At 41.7% G+C, this 12578-nt stretch overlaps 1 protein-coding gene across 1 annotated transcript in view; it reads right to left on the reverse strand.

Moving 5' to 3' along the window:
• LOC122797817 (msx2-interacting protein-like) overlaps nucleotides 1-12578 on the reverse strand; it is a 1498925-nt gene that overhangs the window by 851187 nt on the left and 635160 nt on the right. The window lies entirely within an intron of this gene.

A 12578-nucleotide genomic window follows, 5' to 3' on the forward strand; every position in this document is an offset into this window, starting at 1 on the left:
GAACAAGGCACAAAATCGACAGCAAGGGACGTCATGGTCTAGGTCTAAACAGGTGACGAAGTAAGAATGTAAATCTCTATGAGGTATTTGCTTTCCACAGGCAAGACAATTGTTCATTTTTTCTGACATCGGTTAGAGCAAGAAAAAAGGATCCCCAACGGGGTACTTACCTTTTAGAAGATGTCAGGTCTGAAACTCGAAAACTAAAATTTCAGTAGTCGGCCGCACGGCAAGAAAGACTGATGTAATGGCGTCAGCTGCATGTTTTAAATCCCTGACATCATGGAAGAAGCAACAGCATCCGATGCAGAAATCTCAATACTCTGGTATTCAGGCCTTCTGAGGGCTACCTGCAGGCAGATAACCCAAATGTGATGACTGCAACAGTGAAACATGAAGAACATCCTGGGAGTAAGGGATGAACTGCAGATGGTGAGGGCTGCTCCATCTGCAGGAGTTAAAAATATATTTTCTTAGTTTCAGAGACATCTGAGGCCTCCCACTTAAAATGCTGTCTAAGTAGGGAAATAGTGTCCCCAAAGGAGAAATCTTCTCCAGGGGAGTCAGGAGTGAGGTTCTCTTCTTTCTCAGGGGTAGCAAAATCCTTAGGGGATTCAATCTGGGAGCAGTATGTCAGGGATTCATCTGAGGAGGAGTAGTCTTCCTCAGATTCAACCTGTGAAGCAAGTGAATTATCAGAAGTGGTTGGCTTGAGTGGGGAATCTGGGTCTGGAGTACTTGAAAAGCATTGAATAAGGACTGAGAAAATGTCTCCCAAACTGGAGAAGGATCTTGGGCCTTGTGTTTTTCCTTTTGTTTCCTTTTTAACAGAGGGAAGGAGCAGGTACACAAGTAGGCCTGGATGCTGACATAGGAACGGATAGTAAAGTGGTAGAAGGCCCCTCCGATGCCACGAGATGTGGTTCCCCCTCACCATCAGGAGCTGATGGTTGTAAAACCTCAGCAGACGCATTCTGAATACCCATTGCACAGGCTTCCATTTCGATTCCTGGTAACAGGGTGGTATCCGAAGTCCGGACATATCCTGGGTAAACACCTGCCTTGAGGACCTCACCGGATTCCTAAGGCGCAGCTAGGACATTGAGCCTAACTTTTTTAGCCTTCTTTCTAGGTGGCTCGTCAGAGGTTCCCATTCCGCCTTCCGTCCTGGATGCCAAGCGACAAATTCGCTAATTCTCTAAATAGAGGGTTAGCGCCAAAAAACGGCTTCTCAGAGTTTTGGGGACAAAGGATTGGCAAATCTCACAAGACTTGTAGTCGTGAGCTGCCCCTAAGCAGAATAAACACTTATCATGCGTATCCTCATGTGGAATTTGTCCTCCACAAGCACACTTTCCCTTTCTCGATGACATGCAGCTGAAACAGGTAAGAAATAAACAAAAACCCCACAAGGGTACTTATCTGAATGTGGACAGCCTGAAACAATAGTCGAGAACAGATGGCCAAAATCGAACAACGCCAGATAACTGGAGCTGGCGATCAGACATCTGAAACGCACTGCAGCAGAAATGTTCTGATTTGGGTATGTGCAGACGTCACAGATATAGCCGGCATCCATTTAGGGCTCTGACATGCAATGTCACACATACCCCTGCACTCAAGACTTTGGTATACTGACCAGATGTCCGGTGCTGCAGGCAGCAATTCCTTAAAGTGAAGAATACTGTAACATGAGAATAGAAGGACATCCATCAATGATGGCATTAAGGAAGGACATATTAAAGTCTTCTGCAAAATCATGCAACCACATCCAGGCATGGCAGCATATCGCTATGCTGCTACCTGCTGCTGTGGCTTGTCCATCAGTTGCACTGGAAAACAGATGCACAGAAATGCTAGAAAGGGAAATTTAAGACAGATAGCTGGGATTCTACGTTCTCCTGGATATCCACTGACAAACTACCTCAGAGAAGAATTGCTGCTCTCTTTGATCAATTCTCCAGAAGCATGTAATATGCACAAGAATTTTTAGTGCTGTCAGAGAAAAGCCATTTAAGTGAAAGTCTGTTTGCTAAATCTGTCCAAAGCCTTAGACTGTGTATTGGGGTGGGGGTGAATAGATGTATTCTCTTCAGACAACTCATTCTTTGTGGCTGCCACTATGACCATAGCATCTACTGTAAAGCTTTTACTCCACTGAACTCTGTCCTTTGGTGCTACCAAATATTTTACCTATTTTTAGTTTGAGGGGGAATTGTCTCTGCTGTATCAGTCTCCTTTCAGGACCTCTGAGCTACCAAATCAGTGAGGGCATCAGGAGGTGGAACCACCCAGGCAGTAGAAGAGCCAGCTCAAAAAGCCTCCAAGAACATGGATTCTTCCAGGGGGAGGTATATCAGTGGACCATCCCATTTTATGCTTCATCAATTCTAGGATTTCACCAAAGGTGATGTCTCTGAAGGGAGATCTAGGGGACCTCCCCCTTTCATCCAAATCCACGTCTAATATAACAGATTCTGAAGAAGAATCCAAGTGCTTCTGTTTGCAAGTCTGCTTCCTATGGACCTGTCATTGGGGTACCTCTGGTGACAGGTCTGAATCATACTGGGAACTCAATGAGAGAACTTCTCAAATGCTTTTGGCAAATGACTAACTGTAGACTTGAAGGGACAGAGTCCAACGCAGCATACATAAGAGGTCAGGAAGGAGGTCTCGAGTTGGAAAGAGCCTGCTGGAAAGCTGAAGCTGAAATTGGAGTCGAGGAGATTGCTCTTTTAGGGAGACCAGAAAAAGCACCAGATGCCCCGATCCCGCTGGCCCAGAAGTTGACAAATGAGCTGAGCTGTCGAGAGCTGAGGCTCTGAGGGGGGAGAGACAGATGTGAAAATTTCATAGCTGACCCATCTCCTCAGGCACTGTCCCTTTTTGCTCCAAACTCTCGCCCAGATCTGACAATGTCGGAGTCGAGAGAGACTGGAGAATTGTTGGGGATGAAGTGGAAGACGCAATCAGCATCAACATAGGTGCTTCAGAAATGTTTGGATCTGAGGACTTCAGGTCTAAAGATCAGACCTGAAATGGAGCCACTGGTGGAGGGGTTATCGGGACTGTTCTCGGATGGACTTGAGGAGATGGAGACAAGAGGAACCCAAAACTATATCTGCATTCCTAAGTACCTCCACATCATTCTGTCAACATCAGCTTCAGTAAAGCTCATCGAAGAATGGACAGACCTGATATAACATGCAATGGAGAAAGACCTAGTCTGATGCCTTTGCTGGAGAATCACAGAAGGAAATCAAGAACCAACCAGCTCTGGGGATAAAAAGGAGCTGAGGAGAAGGATAACATATCCAAAGTCCTTAGTATTTTCAGTGCTGGACTAAAGGAAATGTGCTGGGTTGGGAGACCATTTTTTGGCTTTATTGAGCTCTCCTTAGTAAACTTTTTTCTAATCTCTAACTTCTTTTTCATTCTCTAAGTTTCTCTGAACATTTTAATGGAGAAGGGGATGCCACTGTTTTGCCCATGGAATATGACTGTACTGAAAAAAGACCCTTTAAGATTAACGTGTCTCTCCAACTTTGAAGGGCCTTGTGGCCAAAAGAAACACAGGCTTTGCAGTCTGTATTCAGATGTGCTGCTCCCAGTCAGTAGACATAAAAATAGAGGAGGGTCTGGGTTGAGGATTTGCAGCCACATTTAGATCATTTCTTAAAACTTTTGTCAGCCAAAACTAACAGCAACTGCAATAAACCAAACCATTACTGATGACTAGCCTATAATTCAGGAAAAAAAAAATCACAACACACTAAGCTATAAACACTACTGTAAGTTTAAGTATAAATATTAACCTTAAATACAGAAAAAAAATGCTACTTTATAACTATGTTAATCTTAACTTTATATATAAATGTTGACTGAAGTCACCAAAAGGAAAGGAGTAGGGAAGGAAAGGTGCAAAGCACCAGCTAAGGTTATAAATAATAAGATTTTTTTAAAAGACTACTTGTTGAAATAGAGATCAGAGCTCGTGAGAGTTCAGTATCGGCAGTAAATGAGATCCGAAGTATTCTGAGGAAGGAGAGGAGTCAGAGACCTGGATCTGAAGGTGTACAGGTGCTGAGAGACTGATCAGTCAGAAGCAAGTCCCAACAGTTGAATCAGATGAAAGTGACCAACACTTGGTCTTGTTGAAACAGCTCTTGGCCATTAACTAAAGAAGGGAGTCACCACAATCATCTTTGGACAGTTCTTCTGAATCTTAAGAATGACACTGGAAATTAGCGGAAAGGGTGGAAAAATGTACAGGAACATTTTTGTCCAAGGAAATGAGAATTCATTTGTTTTCCAGGATTCCGTGCATGGAGTACTGGAGCAAAACTTTGCCAAGTGATTGCTGTGAATGGAAGTAAATAGTTCTATTTGAAATGTTCGTACCAATTCCTGCAAGACCTCTTAAATTCAGTCTATATTGATGCGGGTCTGTCCTGGTCCTGCTCAGCCTGTCTGCCACAAAATTTTACTCTGAGGATGTAAGATGCCTGTGGAGTGAGATTGTGATGAGAAGTTATATCCCAGGCCACCATGGCTACTTCGCACCGAGTGTAACATCTGCTTCCCCATTTATGCACTACATTACTGTTGCTTTGTCTGCAATCACTTGCCATGGTCATGGGACCCAGTGATGATTCAGAGATGAGAGTATGTATTAGTCAACATGTCTTTTACATTTGTGCACTTTGGTCTGTCTTTTTTGTTTGAAATGCCATTCACTTTTACATCCATAAACACTGCCCCACAAGCAAATTCTGAAGTATCTGTAGCTACCAACTGTAGTGAAGCTAGATGGATAAAATGGTAGACCTAAATTCAAACAAAACTGGATGCTCCAACAAAGAAGATCCCTTTTCACAAATCACAAAGGACTGTGGAATGTCAGGGGACGCTGATGTTGGGACCATGCAGACTTCTAGGTACTAGTGAATTTTTATCGTATGACGTCTGGTTAAAGGAAATAAGGGAATCATGGAAGTCATGAACTCTAATGCCCTCAGAAATTCCTTTGCTGAGGCCTTGGCTTGAAAAAAAATCAAAAACAGATCTGGTGATCTACTTTTTCCTGTAGAAGAAACGCTCTCTGAACAGAGGTATCTAAGAGACACCCTAGGAAAACAACCTTATGAGAAGGAATCAAGCAATACTTCTATATTCTCTTGAAACCCCAGCCTATGCAAGAGATCTCTCGCCAGTTGAGAGATTCCAGACACTTTCAAAAAGACTCTGAAAGGATAAAGCAAGCTATTTATATATGGAAAAATGTGAAGTCACTGCAGTAGGCTATTATTGGAGCTAAACATTTTGCGAATACCCCTGGAGCAGTGTATAATTCAAAGGGTAATGCAGAGAAATGAAAGTGTCATCAAGACACACAAAATAAACATATTAAATCTGGTGTTAGATGACAAATTTCTTTTAAATCTAGAGTCATTTAAAAACTCAATGATTATGATTGGTAACAGGTCATGAAGGGATATTCTGAACTTTGGAATTTTCACAAACTGGTTTAGAAAGGAAAGATTCAGGTTTGGTCTCAATGAGACTTCTTTCTTTGGCAGCAGAAACATTTTTGAATTAAAAACATTCCCCTTTCCAAAAAGGAGTAACAGTTCTTTTCGGCACACCCTCATGTTAGCAGATACTAGATAAACGGAGGAAAAAAGTTTAATCTGGTGTATGAAAAGGAATCCCATGAAAAGGAAGAAGAATTTCCCACTGCCATTTATATCCCTGAAAAATCTCTCTAAGCACCCATTTATCATGGACCATCTGTTGTCTGCCAAACAGAAAAATGAAGGGATAGAGCTGTCACTCTTCTTGTGTAGATTAAGAAGACGCTAAGGTTTGGGTGTTCATTTAAGTAGTTTTTATTATATACCAACACATCAGGATAGATGGTAAGAACATTAAACAAACAAACTGACTACATACATGCATGCTCTCTCTGGCTGCTCACTCAAAATGGGACTCTTGCTTTCATCTGAGCTTTTCTTATGAGCTACCACCATGGAGGGTACCCATTCAGTAGGTTCTTCGACTGGACAAATTACTCCTAGCTGCACCATTCTGTCTAGCTCGACTTTGACTCTGTTCTGCATAGCTAATGGAACTTTCAGGGCTGGTCTGACAACTGTGCTGACCTCTGGGTCTAACTTCATTGAGTACACAAATGGTAGTTTGCCTTGTTTGTCTGCAAAAATATCAGTATACTAAGAAAAAATGGTTTGGGTGAAATTTGAGCTGTTCATAGGGGGCTATCTAGCCCAGGGCATTTATAAGCCTAGTCTATAGTTATATGGCTTAATAAAACTATGCCTATCATTTTGCTGTGCCTCTGTCAAGCAGGGACACTGAAGTAATGGGACACTGATGATCTCCCTGCAAATTCCAAACTGAAGAAGTCCCTGGAACAAGGCCAGAGATCTCCTCTGGCCTGAGTCATGCTCCCTGTTGATGTTCCACAAGATAGGTGCTCTCTGTGTCATGATCGGGATTTTTGTCACTATTAGGAGTCTCCTATTTATACTCCTCCTGTCATCACATCTCTTCATGTCGATGGATGATGTGAATTTTTAGATTTCTTGTGGTTCTGGGTGGGTAGAATTTGTTTTTAACTTATAACTTATATAATCATCACATTGTAATCTTGAATATAGGCATATATCATCTCCACTGAAGCCTCTTTCATGTGAATGAGATTAGACATATTTTTGATGTCCTTTTTTCTTTTGGTACTTCAGACCCTGCATCCTTTTGGTTGTCAACTCGGTTCTGGGGACATTGGCAGGGCAGAGGGCATCAGGTCAGAGGATGGATACTGGGAGTATGGACTCCTCGATCTAGAGATGAATCCCTTGATAGATCAGGTGATGATCAGGCAGGCGATTCTGTTGTGTTTCCCTCTATCAGGTCAATATGGATAAAGGCCATAAAAGGTAAACCTTCAACCCTTATTCCCCAGATCTGATAGGTGTTTTCTTGTTTTCAGTGTCTGCCCAGATTCTGTATGGTAGCGGTGTACACCTTGTTTGCACTTTTTGGGTGTTTTTGCCATTTTGGCATTTAACATTATTGGCATTTGGCCTGATCGTTATGGCTTTCTGGCATTTCTCGTCTGTCTGGCCTTGGAGGAGGATTGTGTCAGTTGTTCTTATTTCTGTGTCGCCGCATCATTTTTTGTGCGTTTGTAATCCCAGCTGCCCTCCTGTGTTTGCTTGTACCTCAGAAAAGTAGATGTAGATCCTCAGGGATGGACACACTGACTGACTGGGACACAGACTGATATCTGTGGACCAGCTCACACCCTGTGTTCTGAGCCTCAGACCTCAGAGGTTCTCCAGGAGTATGAACCCTTTGGCTTGTGATGTGATTTATGGGTTTTGACAAGCTGATGAGTTTTCGATGATACCTGAGTGGGTTATTGCCTTTGTAGGCAGTGCCCTTGTGTGGTAGGCTGTATGGACTGCCTTTCTGGACTTTTCACTGGCTTTGTCAGCCAAGTTTAAAAGGCAACCAAGTTTAAGAGGATCTCAATTTTGACAAAGCCAACAAACTGGATCCAAAGTCTTCAAGTTCCCTGCAAGTTTTATGTTTTCCATTTATTTGTTCATCCTCTCCCTCTCTTCTTGGTGGGTTTGATTAAAGCTTGTCAAGCTAATCTGGTTGATTCAGACCAGTGGTCTGTGGAGCCACGCCCTTATGAAGTGGGACCACAGTCTGGTGCGCCACTCCTGAGGTGAGTATGCTGCTATAAAACAGCTGTCTAACTAACTGTGGGTTACTGGGTCTGAGTGTCTCGTAGAGTTAGCTGCAGCACCACCACCCGTCCCATGGATGCTGTGTTTTTTTGCTTTAGTGAGGGCAGTTCTCACTGGAGCGTTGGAGATGTTTGGGGGGGATCTAAATAGATATCTCTCCTCTCTGGGGGAGGGGGAGGGGGGGGAGAAGTTTGCACTGAACCTGTCAGCCAGTGTGTGTGTAATGTGTGTAGGTTTTCCAATTTTCACACTAATTCTGAGCATATCCTGGAGTTTCCTCCCTGTTTTTCTAACATAACTAAAGAGGCCTTAAGATTGTCTTTTTGTCCTTAGAGTTTTTCTCGATTTTCTCTCAAAATTTTGATTTTTGAGAGCTCTTAGTTTTTACTTTTTTTATTAGTAAAAAGGTGTCTTACCTTTCAAGGATTTAATCGTTGCTGTGTATGCTTCCCTTTTGTTGTAGAGAGCTTTTATGGCTGGGGGGCCTGGTGACTGGCTGGGGGGCTTTGGTACAGAGTCTTAGTTTTTTTGGTTTTTGCTGATGATCCATGCAGTCCTGTAGGCTGGTAGAAGGCATTTTTGTGAAGGATTCAGCGGTTTGAGTAATGTTTACCACTGGCTCAGGGGCCTTAAAGGAGACCACACTAGTTTTTAGAAGTGTCATGCAGGCTTACATGGTGGACTTTAAGTGAAAGTAGTCTCATTTTCAAACGGTCTCTGAAGCTTAGTAATGACTGCACGTGTGTCTTGACTACGTAAAGCTTCAAGTCAAAGCTGTTTCCACTAGAGTAGCATGAAAGCACTACTGAGGCTTCGGTTTGAATATCACCACCACCATAAGCAATGAGCTTCACACACTTTGTCAAAGTAAGATGGTTTGTAGCTTTTACTCTAGCAAATGTTTCTGTTGACATTACACTGCACTTTGAGCTAGTATCTACTTTCAGCTTTACAGGACTCACATTAATCTTTGCCCATAAATCTACTGCATTGACTGTTTCACCATGCACAGACACACACCACCAACAAAAAAAGTAGGATTGCAGCTTTCTAATTACCAACATGCCTCTTGGAATGCCCTCTTTTAATTAAAGAATGTGTCTTATTTGATTTACAAAATCTTCTGAAATGATTCCACTTATTGCAAGAATGACACTGCTGACCAAAAGCTAAGCACTTTTTTGCCATTTGGGTTCATGATTACCACGACAGCTATGACATTTGACTATGTAGCTGGGAGGGGCACTGCTGACCAAAAGCTAAGCACTTTTCTCGTTTGGGTTCATGATTACCACCACAACTACGACAGTTGACTATGAAGCTGGGTGGGGGCACATGTTTTGACTTTGCTGACTCACCCTTATGATTCACTGAGTACGTCCTGTAATTTGCTGGAAAGACTCGGGGGGGGGGGGGGGTTCTCAGGGACTGCTACAAGACCTGTAGTAGCTGCCATGTACTTGGGCCTGCTTCTTTTAACCATGTGCTGCATACTATCAGCATTAGGATTGGAAGGCACTGAAAGACTTGCTTTCTCATTTATAAGGATACTTGTGTGCCTCTCTGTAAGTTTGTACATTTGACAAATCTCAATGGCCTTATTTAATGTCAAATCACTGTCTCAAAGCAAAATCTTTCTCACTGTGTCATTGTTAATATCACACACAAGCCTGTCCTTTATCAACTCATCTCTCAAATCACCAAATACGTTTTAGCCTCATTTCTCAAGTCGGTTATATATGCTGCAAAAGTTTCACCAGGCTTCCGATCCCTTGTGTAAATTAAGTGCCTTTCCATTATAATATTTATTTGGGGGTTACACATTTCTCTAAATTTACGTTTTAAGCATTTAGGGTCTTCCCTTGTTTCAGCTTGTGCCACAATATGGCAGTCTTACCCCTCCCCTGCATACACAAATGAACACTCTCTTTCAATGGCCTCTGAACCAGCCAAATTAAGCAGAATAAACGTTTTAGCATGTGCATCTTTGTCACAAAAAGCAGCCTATATGAAAATATCGTACTGCTGCTCAAACTTTCTCCAATTTTCTGCAATATTATCAAACACAAGCGGTGTGGGTCTGCGAAAACCTTCTGCCATGCCTGCAGAACAGAGTAAAACATAATGCAATCTTGGCCTTTGTAATAATGTACGAACATGCACACACACCAGGTACTTGCAATAATAGTAAACATACAATAAACTCTTTCAAAGACTGTACTCTGCGAAAAATTCTTTGAAATAACTGTACTCTGCAAAATAACTGCATAGACTTACAAACACTTTGCACACTTCGGATACTTTGAATAGCCTTAGTTAATGCGAAAAAATAGTGCACAGCAAAAAAATACGGTCATTTTCCCTTTTTTATACATTTTATAGGATTCAGATATTGTTTCAAAAGGTTTTGTAATTATTTTGAATATTTTTATCAATATGTCACAGTTTCGGACATTTTGTTTAATAAGAAATAGATTTTGAGCATTCTGAGTGCTTCATTTTATATTTGTAGCGAAATAAATCATTTAAGTGAGTTTTAGCAACTGGAATTTGTTTCTGACCTGTTTTGTGAGTTGTCTGAGCAGTAGGAATGATCCACTCCAATATGAGTTTTAGCAACTGGAATTTGTTTCTGACCTGTTTTGTGAGTTGTCTGAGCAGTAGGAATGATCCACTCCAATATATTCCTCCAACTTTAATTAGCTGCCTCATGGCTGTGAATCTGGATCCCTTTCTAACACCAGACACTGAGGCTTGGGTGTTCATTTAAGTAGTTTATTATATGCAAACACATCAGGATGGATGGCAAGAACATCAAACAAACAAACTATCTGACTGACTGAATACATATATGCATGCTCTGACTCTGGCTGTTCTTTCAAAATGGCATTCCAGCTTGCACGTTCTCAGTACTTAAATACACGTGCCCACTGACTGGAATGCTTCTTAAAGGTATATCATGCATTCTGATCTACAAGATCTTTGCAAAACTTACAGAGTTACCAGAGAGGGGTGTGTGTGTGTGTGTGTGTGTGTGTGTGTGTGTGTGTGTGTGTGTGTTGGGGGGGGGGGGGTTCAGTAGGCAGTCATTCACACTTAGACTGCTCCCTTCTTTCTTTTTGGAGGCCCTTGCTACTATAATTTTTTTTAAGCCTGCTTACTAGAAGCTTGCTGTGTCTGCTTATTTGTAAAATGTTGCAGAGGTAGCTGTAAAAGCCTTTGCAAATTTGAAGGAAGGAAGGCAGAGAAATCTGAGAAACTCCTTAAATCATACTCCTTCTCTCGTCACACGTTTTAAGGACCTCTACAGGGGATGGTCTAAATACAACCTCTTTAAGGGAGAATTTGAAATTCCAGGATTTACATTCTTAGGAAAGTTTTGTGTACACAGCCAATATAACAGTTCCAGTCGTAGCAGCTGAATCATAAGCACACTTCCAGGAATGTTTAGTCACTTGAGACATAGAAGTAACAAGATTACACAAAGATGATTTTTTCCTCATACAAGAGAAAAAAAACAATGTTCTTCATACTTTCACCTCTTAAAGTAAGAAATCTAGACAAAGCCATAAATAACGGGGGGACAAAGGCCCAAAAATAGGACAACTTTTAAATATTGCTCATACAAACTTAGAAAGTTGTTATAATAACAAGTTTTGCATTAGCATAACTTTTCCGAAGGGTATGAAATCTGAAACTCAAATGTCTGTCATTTTCTGACTTCAATCTTTAATGAACTACCAATAATTTGCCAGAAAACAGACCAAAAATATGAGGCAGAACTCTGGACATTCTGAGAAAATCTGTACAGTTGAGAGGTATGCGACAAACAAGGCAAGCTTAACATTTAACACGTGAACTTAACAATTAAGAACTCAAAAAAAAAAAAAAAAGGGTGTTGCGCAAGTATATACTTTTCTCCCAATTCTTTCAAAGGATTTCCCATCCTTGTCAGAGGAGGGAATAGCATTTACATGAAAGTTATGTATTCAACACCATAATGACAGATCCATGTTGTCCGTCTCCGTCTGGGTCAACTTGTGAGAATTTGGATCAGACACCAGATAATTCAAGTGTCTTTAAATTGTTTGGCTCAGCTTCCCTTGCCCGTAACTCCCTGCTCCTCCATCAACACCGCAGACAGAGTTTGACCAATGAGAAAAAAATGATAATAAAACCTATAAAACTGAAAATATACCTCCCACAACATGGAATAAGGCAATCAAGGAGAAAGCAAGATGCCAAAAAAGTGGAATAAGCAACCTCCACTGTCCTGTCATCACAGATGGAAAGACTTGCCATGTCAGCAATAAGGCAGGGGGGAGGAGGGTGGGGAGGTTGAACCAGATGAAGACAGAGAACATGGACCTATCAATATGGTGATACATAACTTTCAAATTCGATGCTGTTTGCTCCATCTGGCTTCAACATGTGGGACACAGTCTCCACCCACGAACAATCCTCAGGAGGAACTAAGGAAGGATATTCTGCAGCACAGCTGAGCCAAAGGAAGCCCTGGATCTAGACAGAATGTGCATCTTATAATGCAAAACAAAGATTTAGTGATCCAGCCAAGTGGCAGCAGCACAAGTATCCTCCATAAGAACTAAAGAAAGGAAATCTGCGGAAGTAGCTACAGCCCTTGCTGAATAATCTTTAGGCTCATGTAGAAGAGTCTTGCCTTTCAAGGAAAACGTACACAAAAAACAATCTGACTACCACTTGGATAAGTCACTTTAAACATGGGACTGCCCAGCCTGAATTATGAAAAGAAGGCAAAATGACTTGATTTCCTGTAAA

Source organism: Protopterus annectens, chromosome 3.part1 (assembly GCF_019279795.1).
Source record: "Protopterus annectens isolate FY-2018-M chromosome 3.part1, PAN1.0, whole genome shotgun sequence".
NCBI classification, from domain to species: Eukaryota; Metazoa; Chordata; order Ceratodontiformes; family Protopteridae; genus Protopterus; species Protopterus annectens.